Below are 15,763 nucleotides of genomic sequence, written 5' to 3' on the forward strand. Positions count from 1 at the left end.
ACTTTTCCTCTTCCTTTGGATATAATTCACAAATACATTAGTACCTTTGGTTTGCAAGCTGCTTTTGTATTCAGGTCACTACTGTTTTGGTCCAGTTAACTTCACTATTAGCTTTAGTTTATGAAAATTCAAAAACCTTAATTAGCTATTTCTGTGTCTCCTTCCACTTAGTTCAAATTGAATCAATGTATGATCACTTGTTCCCAGATTTTATTCCATGACCAGCTCATCTATAATATACTCACTACACTGCTTACAAAAATTAAGTCTAAAATAGCATCATTTGTTGTTGGTTCATTGACTGTCTTTGAAGAAATCTGTCAGGTATCATAGCCAGCAAGAACTGGTCTCTGACTTTATCAGTACCTTTTGTTGTCCAAGCAGTATCTGGGAAATTGAAGTCTCCCATAAATGCACAAAGTTTTGGAGGGGTGTAGGTCATAGCCATGTTGGTCTAAGGACATAGGCAGACAAAGTTCTTTGGCTGAATCTGATCTCTTTTATTAGATCAACTTAAATAGTTAGAAAACACTTTTTAAGTAAGCTTTCAGGTTAAAAAATCCTTCATCAGGCTGAGGAAGTTTCAGCAGTTGGTGTGCTCTTCCTGGATGGAATGAAAAGTAAAGAAGCCAAAGGCTGGGCTGGTATACATACAAGACAGGCAGTCAGTGAAGATGTAGATTGAGGAGTCAATGGGTGAGAGACAGGCTGGGTGAGGGGGAGAGAAGGAGGATGAATAGTGGAGAAGTACCTGGGGAGTCAGATGTCAGGCAGGTTATAATGTGTCATAAATTCAATGTCTATACTCAGTCCAGACAAGGTTCTTTGGGTGAATCTGGTATCTTTTATTAGACCAACTTAAATAGTTGGAAAACAATTATTAAGCAAGCTTTCGGGTGCAAAAACCCTTGGTCAGGCTAAGGAAGTTTCAGCAGTTGGTGTGTGCTCTTCCTGGATGGAATGAAAAGTAAAGAAGCCAGGGGCTGGGCTGGTATGCATACAAGACAGGTAGTCAGTGAAAATGTAGATTGAGGAGTCAATGGGTGAGAGAGAGGCTGGGGAGGGGGAGGAGAGAGAGAAGGGGGATGAAAGTGGAGAGATACCTGGGGAGTCAGCTGTCAGGCAGGTTATAATGTGTCATAAATTCAATGTCTATACTCAGTCCAGACAAGGTTCTTTGGGTGAATCTGGTATCTTTTATTAGACCAACTTAAATAGTTGGAAAACAATTATTAAGCAAGCTTTCGGGTGCAAAAACCCTTGGTCAGGCTAAGGAAGTTTCAGCAGTTGGTGTGTGCTCTTCCTGGATGGAATGAAAAGTAAAGAAGCCAGGGGCTGGGCTGGTATGCATACAAGACAGGTAGTCAGTGAAAATGTAGATTGAGGAGTCAATGGGTGAGAGATCTTGTCATGGCATGATCTGGATCCTTTTGGTGTGTTCTGGGTCTGAGGAAGATTGCTTCTGGTGATGAGGTTAGCACACTGAAAATCTATCAAAGATGGGAATACCCAATTACCTGTGGGAGGCACATTTCTCGCAAGAAAATCACTTTGTCTCCAATCTCTGTCTTGATCCTCAAAGGAAACTTACAAAACACTTCCCAGAGACGAGCCTATGAAGTCCACTTCATCAACCTCCTAGATACTAAAAAACATGGACTAAATATAGACAATGGATTTATGAGACATTATAACCTGCCTGACATCTGATGCCCCAGGTACTTCTCCACTATTCATCCCCCTTCTCTCCCCCTCCCCTCCCCCAGCCTGTCTCTCACCCATTGACTCCTCAATCTACATCTTCACCGACTGCCTACCTTGTATGCATACCAGCCCAGCCTCTGGCTTCTTTATTTTTCATTCCATCCAGGAAGAGCACACACCAAAGTTGTGGAGTATTTTTCCCTTTAATAACATTACAGAGATCACTCTCCATATCCAAATCTTAACACTGCGCACTTGTAGTAGACTTCCAGCTATATCAAGTTTTTAGCATCCTTCCCTAAAGTTCTTTTGGCCCAGACAAGTTTCTGTTTTATCCATGCTATCCCTTCTACATCTTTAATGCCTAACACACTCCTGCCTTTACCTTTCTTGCTTGCTTTCTTGAATAGTGCATACCTTTCAGTGCTTGCATTCCAGTCATGGCTGCTCTTCCACTGTGTTTCTGTTATCCCTATAATTTCCGGTGTCTTGGTGATCTTTACAGCACTGGTTAATAAGCCTATGTAATTGCTTATACAGCAGCTTGCTGCAAGTAGGTACATATAATTTGAAAATTATGAGTAATGATGTAAATTTTGTAAATTATATGTAAAGCTATAATATTTCTCTTTCTCTGAGAGGGTCTTGTAGAGAGGAGGAATGATCTTTTAATTAAGATGCTGGACAAGGGCTCAGATCTTAGTTGAATTCCTGGCTCTGACTTTTCATGTGTTACTGTGGAAGTTGCGTAATATTTCTGGGCGCATCTACACATGCTATTAAGGGGGCATAAGAATGGAGCCACTGCCAGCCTCAGATGGTTTGAGAGATGGCTTAAACGAGAGAAAATACAAAGCAATGACTGAACATTAAGGCACAGAGTATGGAGAGAAACTGAAGGGAACTGTATTAAAGAGAACTCAGGAGATTTATGTTCAGGTATATTTCTGGGTCACAAAATCCTTGGATGCAGGTGCTGCGGTGGATGTAGTCTTTCTGGACTTTAGGAAGGCCTTTGATTGTCTCTCACCCCATTCTCTTTAAGAAATTAGGCGATTGTGGCGTCGATGCCTCCACAGTCAGATGGGTCGTAAATTGACTAGAGGGATGCACCCACAGTGGTGGTGGATGGGTCTTTTTCAACCTGGAGGGATGCGGGCAGTGGGGTCCCCCAGGGCTTGGTCCTCGGGCCTGCCCTGCTCAACATCTTCATCAGCGACTTGGACGAAGAGGTGAAAAGCACCTTGTTCAAATTCGCGGATGACACCTAAGATGTGGGAAGAAGTGGACACGCTGGAGGAGAGGGACAGGCTGCAATTAGATCTGGACAGTTTGCAGGGGTGGGCAGATGAGAACAGGATGGGGTTCAATATGGACAAGTGCAAGGTATTGCACCTGGGGAGGAAGAACCAGCAGCATACCTACAGGCTGGGGAGCTCCCTTCTTATCAGCACAGAGGCAGAAAAGGATCTTGGAGTCATTGATTCCAAAATGAACATGGGCTGCCAATGTGGGGACATGGTCAGGAAGGCCAGCCACACCTTGTCATGCATCCACAGATGCATCACGAGCGGGTCCAAGGAGGTGATTTTCCCCATCTATGTGACACTGGTCAGGCTGCAGTTGGAGTCCTGCATCCAGTTCTGGGCGCTGCACTTCAGGAGGGATGTGGCCAGCATTGGGGGGGAGGCAGGGGGGGTCAGAGGAGGGCCACTTGCATGATCAGGGGGAAGCAAGGCAGGCCCTATGAGTGAAGACTATGGGACCTGAACCTGTTTAGCCTCCACAAGAGAAGGCTGAATGGGCGGATGTGGTGGCCGTCTACCAACTGGCCAAGGGGGACCAGCAGGCTATGGGAGAGTCCCTGTTCCCCCAAGCGCTACTGGGAGTAACATAGAATAATGGCCATAAATTGACAGAGAGTAGATTCAGGCTAGATATCAGGAGGCACTACTTCATAGTCAGGGCGGCTAGGATCTGGAACCATCTTCCAAGGGAAGTGGTGCTCGCTTCTACCCTGGGGGTCTTCAAAAGGAGGCTAGATAATCACCTAGCTGGGGTCATTTGACCCTAGCATTCTTTCCTGCCCATGGCAGGGGGTCAGACTTGATGATCTACTTAGGTCCCTTCCGACCCTACCAACTATGAAACTATGAATACACATGCAGACTATGACTCTGTAGTAAAGTGCATGTATGCATGCTGTGTATGTTAGTTCTCTTGAAATGATGCTGCCCTGCTTGATTAAGCTCTTGTGAAGATCTGTATATTAATAACCATGAGATAGTGGGAGGTCTTTGATGGGAGCTGTGTAAACACCAAAGTCGATGGTAAGTAGCTAGTAACTCAATTGGTTCTAATGAAAAAATTAAGTTTTTGATATGTTTTGCCTCTGTTATTCAGAAATAATTCACAAACCAATCTTGATATTACATACACAAGTACTACCATAGAAGCTGTTCATAAGCTATTCGTTCCCACTGCCATTCAGATAAGTAATTTGTTATTGTAGCTGTTAAACTGGTTGTGTAAATCACATGTAATTGTTTCTGCTCAGTGACTGGATGACTGAATCTAAACAGGAGAACACCTAGAGACTTTGGGAGGATGATGTTCCAAGCTGAGAATTTTGCCACAACTTTTGAGGTTAAAATTTTGTGATTTTATTTTATTTTTTTTGAGGGGAGGGATTGACAAACATGTTACAAATGAGTCAGCTGTCAGGAACAAGTAACGTGATCCCACACACAACAGCAGAGAGAACTTAATACATATTTTCCTTTAAAACAATTGCAAAACTCTTTGATTTACTCAGAGAATTTTAACCATGCTGTTCCTCATCTTTTCCTTTCTATAAAAAGAATCTAAGTTAATTCTTCACCTTGGAAGGAATTTACAAATCTCTTTTTATATTATTCACCTGGCACTAGCCATGACCTTGCTAATCTATTCTTTTAAAATTTATTCAAGTTAAGTTTGCACCTGTCAGAGAAATATGCACCAAAATTTTAAACTGACTATGGGATCTATATAGTTACAAGGGGTTGTATCAAAGGTGGCAATACCTGCCACAAAGTCTGCCTAACACTTTTCATTATAAAACAAATAGCATAACTATCAGTGGGCACCTGGAGTATGAGCTCTGGACACCAACTTAGAGGGGGCACAAGAATGGAGCCACCGCCAGCCTCAGATGATTAGAGAGCTGGCTTAAAAAATTAGAGAAAATACAAAGCAATGACTGAACATTAAGGCACAGAGTATGGAGAGAAACTGAAGGGAACTGTATTAAAGAGAAAACTCAGGAGATTTATGTTCACAGACTATAAATACTTTCAAGGTAACACTATAAATGAAGGAAGGGAATTCACGTTCTCCAAAGATAGAAGGACAAGGTGCAATGGCCTGAAGCTAAAGCAGGAAAATCTTAGTCATTAGGAAAGGATTCTTAATAATCAGAGCAGTTGGGCAGTGAAATATAGCAGAATAGTCATCATATATGAGATGAGATGCTAATGAGAATGATGTAGGAAGTATTCTTGCAAAGTACAGATTGTCAGATGGGATGACCTACGTGGCTTTTTCCATCTGTCTGTGATTTTATGAGCTTACAAATGTCACTCTAGTTTAGTACGTTATTTTTGTTAAATATCACATCCTTCCTCAACTATCAGTCAAATTTTTGTAGCAAAAATCATATTGGAATCAGTCCTGCTGCCAGAAGGAGAAAAGAGGAGGAGAACCTGTCCCATTGCATTTTTTTGTGGAAATAAAACAATTATTTCTAGATACCCCAGCATGTACTGTCTTCTTTTTGATTGCCATTTACTAAGTTCTTTAGGTCAGGGACTGTCCTCATCTATCTTGGGTATCTAATTGGTTAACTAATAAATGGCATGGGGTGCTTGCCAAAGAATGCTCAGTATTCCTTCACTGAGAGATCAAGTAAAAGGTGTGACTTCATATGCATGGGTAAACAAAAATTGGTTATTATATCAGAAAATTGATTATATGGAGCAACACTTCAGAAATGTGGTGTATTTGTTTTTAGTTTGGACACCACATCCAGTGACAACCTGTGGTATAATAATGTCCCAAGGAACATCACCAATAATTTTAGAGAAAAAAGCACAGTTCTTTCCTTGTAACTGCTAGGAACTAGAAAAGCTCTGGAGATGGCTGGAGCCAAGGAACAGACACCTGTGCCAACTATAGACTTTAGGATACAACAGAAGTCCTTTTTGGTGTCCTCTCTTGTTAGTTCCTAACTGCTCAATAAAAGCAAAGGGGATAAGATTCATAATTCCTGTTTTTCAATGATAATGCAAGCATGAAGAAAAGTAAGACCTTGGAAATCAAACACATAACTGGTCCTTTAAAGCTTTGTTTCACAAAAACTTGCTTGTGAAGTTTAGCATCTAGCATCTTCAACAAACTTCACTTTAATATATATGAACTTGTTGATGGGTATATCCATACTTTCCGCAATTTAGATTTCAACTGAAATTAATGCAAGTCCCAGCATCTGAGACTGAAATATTGTAGAATGCAAAAATGTCTTTATAAACCTAAATTTCAAAAACTGCCTCAGCTTCTGACATGTTAATAGAAGCCTGAGTGCAATGGAAACATTTGGGGAAAAAAAGACAATAGCTTATTTTTAGAAAGAAAATCCAGTACTCTTGTTTTGGCATGATCTAGGTTTCAAACATCTGCCAGGAACTGAAGCTTATTGTAAAGACCCAGGGCATTTACGTCACTCTCTCTTCAACAAGGCAGCCCATCTTCTATGCTTTGCTTAAAACAATGCACTGCTGTTGTAATCCTTTTGTAATTCTTCAGTGTTTAAGAGATACTGTACAACAAACAGAACAGCTTGTGGTACCCCTTAAGTTACAAAATTTCTCTAAGTGCATGCTGGTATTCAAAACAAGATAGGAAATCTTCATATTACCAGTAGTTCTTTTCTGAATTAGCTAATGGTTAATTTCCATCCCTATAATCAAACTTTCTCTTATTGGTTTCACTCTTAAGCCAATTCCTTAGCATTAAGACGCTTGTAAATTTATCAGAATGGTAACTTATAAGGAATTGTTTTGAGGCTTTTAGCTGATTCAATATTCACTTCAACTTCTTGAAGCTTTTCACTTGTGGTACTAACATCATGACATACATCATGCCAAAGAACCACACTGCACAAAAATTAATATTTGCAGATTATGTGGGTCAACAATTCCATCCTGCTTCAAGCATTGGTTATCATGGGGCCCTTTAGGTTTGAATCACTGGCCATTTGAAACTAAACTGTCATATGGCTCATCTACATGTGTGCTTTAATGCGCAGCAGCCTATTTTACTGCACATTAAAGCAGCGTTTAAAAAACCCGTGTTATTATGCTAATGCACAGTAAAATAGGCTACTGCGCATTAAGCATCACCTAAAAAGCATGCACTTGCACTACTGCATGTTAGGGCAGCCTAATCACACATTTAGTTTGTACCTCACATTGGAGGGTGCCTATACATGAGCACGGAGGCTGCTCCGACGCACTGTAACTACAGTGTGTCGGAGCTGACTCAGTCGAGTCTGGTGGAGTGTGGCAAGTATCACGCTCCAGCAGCCTCCTGCACCGTGTGTATCAGTGTCCTCACACTTTAAAATGGCAGCAGGGGTGCTTGAACTAAAGCTCATCAAATGAGCTTTAGTTCAAGTGCCCCCCACCACCATTTTTAAGCATGAGGACACTGATACACAATACGTGGTGGCGTTTTAATTAGACCAGCTCTGGGAGCCTCTCTAATTAAAATACCCCCCAACCCTTGTGCCCCCAGAGCACACATAAAAGTGCCCAGAGGTACTAAACTTAAAGCGTATTAATGCACATGTAGACGCTCCCATAGACTCCTGAAATTTATTACTGAAATATGCAGATTTCATTTCACGTGAGGGTTCCGGAAACAGGTTGGTCACATGTTGGCTCATTGCATCCCAGCACTACAGGAAGATTAAAAAAATAGTTTAAGCCCTTAAAACAACATCGAAAATACCACACTTCACTGCAACCACTCAGAAACCCAAAAATGAACACTTTGACCATAACACTACCATTTCTTCTCCCACTTTCTTCTTCTGCAGAAGTAAATCTAATAGTCACTGTCATCAGCTCTTGTGTACTAATATTGAACAGAAAAATACTTGGTAGGTTTTAGGGTAGCAGTAGTGTCCTTATTGATAATATCCCCAAGAATCTGAATAATTTAGATTTGAATATCTCTGCTCTGTTAGTGATCATGAATTTTCTGCAAGGTAATCTTCCATAACAAAGTTAGATTTTTCCAAGAAACAACACAAATTTTTAAAAAATTAAAATCACGTTGTGGCACAAATGGAGTTTGGGCCTTGTTACACAGTAATTTTAGGCAGCTTCTGGAGTTCTTAACCTCTGGATTGGCTTCCTACTAACACCTTTTTAAGTGGTTTAAAGCACTTATTATTCATCTTAAAGTTCTGCCACTCCAGGACAAAATTATCTCTAATCTGAATAATTTTGCTCCTGTTCCATTAAGGTGTGGCCACTCTCTGCAGCTGTTCCACTCAAGTTGAAGTCCTCCAGAATGCCAGGATGTGTGGCCCTTCCCAAGTCGGGATAAGTGGGGACACCAAGGCACAGTGGGGCTGGGGACAGTGGCTTGGGCACATCAGGCAGAGCAAGCACTACAGCCCTGGAGCACCTGGCACCCATGGTGCCTCCTGCCGTCACTTGGACCAGCTTGCTGCTTCTGCCAACGGTGACATAGGAGGGTGAGCTCCAGAGGAAAAAAAAGGATTGTGCCCCTTGAAGGTTAGGCAGCGCCTAGCTGGCCAGCAGCCTTGCATGTTTTGTGGCCAGAATTAAAGTTCCCCAGATAGCTTTTCCCTTTTATAATATAAATGCTGCACCTTCCATTTTTTCAGTTATCTGAAATTAGTCCAACTTGACAGATTTGTTAGAAATCCTTGCTATCAGCCTTATGATTTCACATGCTAAATCTTTCAGAGTTCTGGGACCTGAGTGGATTAAGTTCTTTGAATTTTGCTTCTACACTGGTTGTTGAGATTTCTATGGTCCAAGGGGCCTGATCCTTTTTCTAGAGCTCGTCCCCCACTCCCCTCCCCGACGCCGTCACAGGGCTGGGTGCTGCCTGAGTTCTGAGGGGTCCAATCCTTTTTAGGAGCCCAGGCAGCTCCTAAAAAGGATTGGACCCCTCAGAACTCAGGCAGCACCCAGCGGGGGGTGGGCACAGAGGCGCAGGCTCTGGAGGAAAAAAAAGATCGGGTTCCTTGGAGTTCAAACAGTGAGCTAGTCCTACTTATATCTTCTCGTCCTGCCCCTACTTACCAAACCTGTAGCCTAGGGACAGAAGTTACATATAAACCAGTTTAAGTGATGGGAAACTGGTTTAAACCTGTAACAGAACAGAAGCTCAGTGCACATAAACCAGTTTGAAAATGGCTGAAACTGGTTTAAGATAAATCTGGTTGAATGTATTATCAGACTTAACTGATTTGGGTCAAACCAGTTTATGAAACTTCTGTCCCAGATCCCTTCCTGGCTCAAGTTAAATCAGAGTCCCCTAGCATCCCAGCATGCTTTCATGCCCTGGGCTGGGCTGGGCTGTGCCCAGAGAGCAGGGCTGGCCCTGCCCCTCTGTTCTCTACCTGGAGCAGTGAGGGCTAGTTGACAAGTCTATCTGGGATGCAGCCTAGTCTATGGGGGTGGGGAGCTGCCCCCAGGCAAACCCCAGCAGGGGTCTGGAGCTGGGGGGGAGGGGGGGGGCGTTAAACGCCCATTTCCCGGCTGCAACTGTGGACTACAAATCCCAGAGGCACCTGGAAGCAGGAAGAGGAAGTGATGAGCAACCCTGTAGAGTCTTGCTGTTATAATTCTAGACAGAAAATCCCAGAGACTTTGAGGGCAGCAGGAAGAGGAAGTGAGCGCAGGCAGAGAGCCATGGTCTAGCAACCCCGGCTTTTGGCCTGAGCCACTGCAGGCATGTGGTTGCATTTCCTGAATCAAAAGTAAATGTCTGTTCACTTCTGTTTTGATTTAATATGTGCAGCTTTTACTAACCTGCAGACTGAATCAATTCAGCCTTGGGCTTTTTGACTGTACTTGGCAGTCATGGCTAGTCACAGCTGAGCAGGTAAAGTAGTCAGCGATAACTTTTCACCTTATGGTGCTACTTCTTCACTAAGCCAATTAACACTTGTTTAGCTTACAATGTAAGGTGTAACAAGGCCCTTTGTTTGTTGAGCCTCCCTTGAACGTTTTCTATTCCAGGCAGCCTGATCAAATCAAAAAGCCTTTCCTGAACAGTTTGCCAGTATTATAGTAGGGAATTAATTTGATGCTATTTTCTTTAAGAACTGTACGGTCTTGCTTCAGCCTAATTTCTAAGTCTCTCCACATACAGGTTTTCCTCGCTTTATGCTGTACATGTGTTCCTGGAAAACGGCGCATAACTCAAATTCACATAAAGGGAACCCACTTTACAATGTAATAAATAGGGATATGTTCCAAAACTTTGACTGTACTGACCCCCAGACCCATTTTTAAGACTTTTGCAAGACAATATTGGTAGTTGCCAACAGCAGATGGTGCCCCATGCTTGTGTGTACTATCATTAATGGAGACAGCAACTACAGAAACATGTGTCGCAGACAATGAGCGAGGAGCACAGATCCACACAGGAGACTATATTTTGGTGTGCATCACTCCCACAATGCACTGCACAAAGCAGCTGACTGCAGGCTTCCACTACACCGCTCACATAAAAGTAAATTTTTACCTCACATATAATGAATTTTTGGTATAAAAAGGGTCATCGCATAAGAGTGAATTTGTACATACAGAACCTGCATAAAGCGAGGGAAACCTGTATTATAGCTATTCCTGTGAGCTGTTAATTTCTCATGGTTTACAATGGTCCAGTCTGACACTCCATTCCCAGCTAAAGCAAAATCTCTAGAATGAAACGGATGGTAGCAGGTACAATAACCAGAATCGTTGAAATGGAACAGAGAAGCCAGTCTCTTTTAATGCACTCTCCATTTGAAAGCTAGCATGAAACATGGAAAACTGAAAATTTTATCCTTTATTATCCAAAGATATAAACATCTAGTAGTTTCTTTGCACTGGCCAGTGTTCATAAGGAAAAAGCAAACTCTGTTATCCATCACTGGTCATTTGGCAGGGTATTTTAGAGAATCAATACTCAAAGTTCCTCCATATTCCTTGAGTAACTGTGTTGCTGCATCAAGTTGTTATTGCTCAAAGACATATCCACAGTCACATATGGTGCTGTCTTTCTGAGAGCAATGTTTTCTTCTTGTTCTCTTCTTTCCAATCTCCCAGAACTGTCAGAAGAAATAAAGCCCTCTTTTATTAAGAGCATTGCTTTAAAAAAGTAGGAACTCTGGTGATTTAGGTGGATAAAACTTAATTTGAAGATTTTGGTGCATCAACTGAAAGAGAAACAGTTGAAGTCAGAAATCTTTAAGTGCTTGACTTTCTCACTGTTGGCTTCTCTTTCAGTTTTTCTTCTGTGATATCCAGCTCTTCAAAAATATTTCTGTTTTCATACATGATTGTCACTATTGCTATCAAATTCAGTCATGAAGATCTACACTAGCCTACTACATATGCACAAAAATACAAGCAAATCTAGGAATGTGTAAACAACCAAGTTCAGAGCGACTCCTCCAAATACAAAGCATTGCTTGTTGTCTGTTGTTGTCCAACAGCAAGTTCTGTGACACTGCCAATTAGTCATTTTTAACAGAAAATCATTATTGCTCGTGAATATTAAATGTTTCATATTTGTAGATTTGCTCTTTTGCGGCCCTCAACTTCCCACTAGAATGAGCAGCCACTAATTTTCCCAGTTCTTAATGCCAGCCCAGGGTAAAGTTAAACATTTACTAGAATCAACATGTTGACCATCAATAAGGGATTAGTTAGTCAGAATTTGTGAAGCTGGCTCTGAGCAAGTTAGCATCAGCAAGCCTGTGTGAGGAGATCTGGAAAAAAGGGGTTAGAATAACAGGTCTTTAAGCAAAAAATGATTCTATGGCTTACGTTATGCAGAAGGTCAGAGTAGTCAATTTTACCTTAAAATTTGTGAATACATTTGGTGGTAGGGACCTTAGTCAAACATCCTTTTTATTAATAAGGAAAGCTAAACCAAAAAGGAGTTTTCCTGTTTTAAAAACATGTCTGAGGCTGGGAATTTTCCGAATTCTCAAGCAAAGTGTCACTATGCTGCTTTAGTTCTACAGTGCAACTGTAAATTATTTCTTCAATTGGAGCTCAATGGTGGGGTAGTAACCGCAGTGATACTATGCTAATTGGTGTGCTGGTAATCCTTATTTTATGTAGATGCATTTCTCTGGCACCCATGACCAGAATGTACTTCATGACTGTGTCCATATGTGCAGGCACGTGCAGTTTGTGGTGTCACAAACCTCTCTGTGGCACCACAAACCACACACATTGCAAACCATGCATGGCGCTGCTAATTTGTAATACGGGGGCAAAATTTGCTATTGGAATTTCTTGGTAGTGGAAAAAAAAAAGGAAAAGAAAGCAAGGCAAAGCACACACAAATAGCGTGTGCCAGAACAAATGCAGAAACGGGAGCAGGCAGCCCTGGGTTGCCTGCTCCGTTCTCTCCACATGCCACTCCCTGGCTGGCTGGGGTGCAGGGTGACTCGGCGCAGGGGCTACCTTCTGGCTAGCCTCATGCTGATGCACCCTGTGCCTCAGCCAGCAGCCCCCCTCCCCAGCACATGGAGCCTGGCTGGGAGCTGGGAGGAGCTGGGCACAGCCCGCAGCAAAGGGCACGTGCAGGGATATGCGCTGTGGCACAAAGTAGCGGCACAAATTTGTGCTGCTGCAAGCATCTGCTCATCTGGATGGGACCCATAAGTGTTAATGATTTAAGCCCTGTAGCACTGGGGAGTAGAGAAGTTAGTTAGCTAGAGAGCTGAGAGAGCCACATAGTTTAATCTATATGGGTTCTGAGGGAAGGGGTCATGGCTCAGTTGGGCCTGGGGTTAGCAGTGGAACTGTAGAGGTGGAGCAGCTTCTGGCACTGATCCCATGGGAACTAGGCTGCTGAAGAAAGAAGCCTTGGAAAGCAGCATGGAAAATTGGTGGGGCAGTAACAGTAGTGCTGCCCATATTTAGCTTTCAAAAAGTCTACCTAACTTCAGGGTATGAATTAAGGGGGAGCTGACTGAAAATCATAACTTGGGGGGAGAGGGGGAGGGTCTCCATTTGGATTGCTCCTTCACTTAAGTGGACTTGTTAATCAATGAACCAGTTTAATTTTTTTGCAGACCCCGCCAAGCGTCGAAGTGTAATTCAAATCCTGCCTAACTTGCATTGCAGCCTGAAATCTGTGGGGTTTCATGACAATCTCCAGGCATCCATAGATTTGTGGACCAAGCCTCCTGCCTGCTTTGTGATGGGACTATTTGAAAGAAACCACAGGATTATATTTCTTATGTCTAAGTTTTTCTTGACCCCATGTTACAACCTTACTTAAGAAAGCTTACTGTAGGTAATCTATATGTTTTCAACAGTATGCTTTTTTTTTCCTCTGGTAAAATTGTTAACCAGGAAAGAAATGTTTAAATGTATGCATTTAAATTAAGGCTCCAAACTCTCTATATTGGGTCCCATAAAAGTGTCCTGCTGCTCACACTGAAGGCTAAGTAGTTTTAGGAGCTTAACTCCAGGCATCCAACTTTGATAAATGTGTCCATTTCCCCTACCTACCCTAGCAGTAACTTGGCTAGCAGTAACTCAGAATTGATTGCCAGGTAGCAGCTTGCCAGAATCATGCTTGGCAGCTGTTTGAATGTAGCTAGCTAATGTGGTTCTGTTCTCCTTTTGAATAAAACCTAAATTGCTGAAAACCTTTCTTCCCTGGGAAGCTTCAATTATTTGCCAAAGGCCATTATGTTCAGATTAGAGTCAGTAACAGGAGAAACAAGCAAGTTGTTGCTTTAACTGATCACAAATTTACAGGAAACTTCAAAAGGGCTTAGCAATGTCTTCAGCCTGTTATTTTAACAACAGATTTGCAACATCAGTATATTGAGTCACTGAGTAGGTGTACTGCAAATACCTGCTGGTTGCCTGAGATACAGTTCAGATTATATAATACTATCCATACTGTGTCACCTGGAACTAGATCAACTGCTTCAAAGGGATGCTCATTTTTAAAAGGGATGTTGCCAGGAACTTGTTTTAAAGTGGTTTCCCTCTTCTCCATTATTTGCAGTACTTTCTTAGAGGCTTGACTACATAATTCTCCTTACTAATTATGTTGTTTGCATTTGGAAACTACTGAAAATTGTTTTCAGTAGAGCTGAAATATAAATAAGTAATTGGATGGATGTATTATGTTGGTTTATTTCATTCTGTATTTATTTTGCTTGCTTTTGTGTATCATCAGTGAAGTTAGTGTTGGACTGACAATAGGGTTTGTAGCTAATGGGTAAGGCTGTGCGAAATTTTGCTGGCTGTTTCATTTCGATGTTGTTTCGACTCATTTTGAGCTCGAAACAGCGAAATCGAAACAAAGGGATTCAAAAAAGCCTTGAAATGGAACAAGGGCAGTCGAAACGTTTCAAAAGTTTTGAAATGTTTCAAGTTTCAAAGCTGAAGCTGGGTTTGCCTGCAGGGAAACAGAAAGTAAGGAGAGGGAGGGAGAAAAGGGGGGAAGGACTGCTCTGATATTGACTGTGACAGTTTGGCTGCCTGAGATGCTGCCGGTGCTACTGTGCTGCTTACTAAGTTATTACCTTTAAAGTGGTGGACCGGACTGAAGCTGTAGGGAAGGAGGAGACCTTATTGGGGCACACTACCGTGTCACATAGAGGCCCCAGTGCCAGTGAGGGCATGCCTTAACACACACACGGTGTCACCCATGTCATGAGTTTTGCTTGTCTTCAGCCTGAGGTGCAGTTTCTCAAAAACCCCTGCACCTATCTCCTTGAAAGCTGGAAGGCTTCATGGCCTTAGCGGGGGCTACCATGCCTGCAGTTTTCACCCTGCTGTGCCTTAACACATACACACGCGACATGAGTTTTGCTTGTCTTCAGCCTGAGGTGAAGTTTCCCAGAAACTCCTGTACCTATCTCCGTGAAACTTGGTAGGTTTCATGCCCTCAGAAGGGGCTACCATCACTGCTGTTTTCATTCAAATCTGCCAAAAATGACAGTTATAAGCAGTTTCGTGTTTCTCCATTATAGCCTATGGGCGAAATGTCGAAGCAGCGAAACAGTTTCGATTAAACTAAATGGAACAGTGCTTTCAAAATGAAATGAAACTCAAAATGAAATACTGTCCTGCCAAAATGGTGAAATGATGGTTTCGCATAGCCCTACTAATGGGTGCATCTACGTGCTAAAGGAAGGACTAAAGCATGGCACAGTAGCCGCCTATACTGCGCTGTACTTGCAACACGTGGTTATTTTTAGCAGCTAATTCACCATAGTGGTGCATTATAATGGGGGGGAGTGTGGAGTGTGCTGCTACAGCGAAGTAGCTGCTGGTCACATGTAGACATCTCTGGACTCTGTCACCATAGCGCATCACTGCAGCTACGTAGTGTCATGTGTAGACACACCCTAACTCATGCTTCCTCTGGTATCTGTGTAGTAGCAAAGGACAAAAATACATAAGACCAGAAGTGGAAATCAGGTCTCTGCATAAAAACAGTCGTATGTACAATGCAACATAACACTGTATTTAAAAATTGTTCATTTGCACCCACTTTTATTATTTAAGCATCTCAGCTTTATCAATAATATTTGTTGCTAAGGAGCACATTCAGCAGGCCCCAGGCCTAACTTTACAAATGTGAGTAGTGTCACTGAAGGGAACATGCTGAAGTGCCTTGCTGAACTGGAACCTGATGGAAAGACAAAGGGTGTGTACAGCCATTCTCTGCACCTGGTATATGTTCACGTGACTTACTTTAAGTCACCAAAACATAGACTTGGAGT

The 15,763-nt window shown here is 42.3% G+C and overlaps 1 long non-coding RNA gene across 1 annotated transcript in view; it reads left to right on the forward strand.

Moving 5' to 3' along the window:
* LOC102373823 overlaps window positions 1–13,609 on the forward strand; it is a 20,777-nt gene extending 7,168 nt beyond the window's left edge. The window contains exons 2-3 of the long non-coding RNA XR_324049.2: window positions 4,262–4,350; window positions 13,085–13,609. This is a non-coding gene — a long non-coding RNA (uncharacterized LOC102373823). The remainder of the gene's footprint in view (window positions 1–4,261; window positions 4,351–13,084) is intronic.
* The last annotated feature ends 2,154 nt before the right edge of the window (window positions 13,610–15,763 follow it).

The sequence above is a fragment of the Alligator sinensis genome, unplaced genomic scaffold (assembly GCF_000455745.1).
Source record: "Alligator sinensis unplaced genomic scaffold, ASM45574v1 scaffold392_2, whole genome shotgun sequence".
Taxonomy (NCBI): Eukaryota; Metazoa; Chordata; order Crocodylia; family Alligatoridae; genus Alligator; species Alligator sinensis.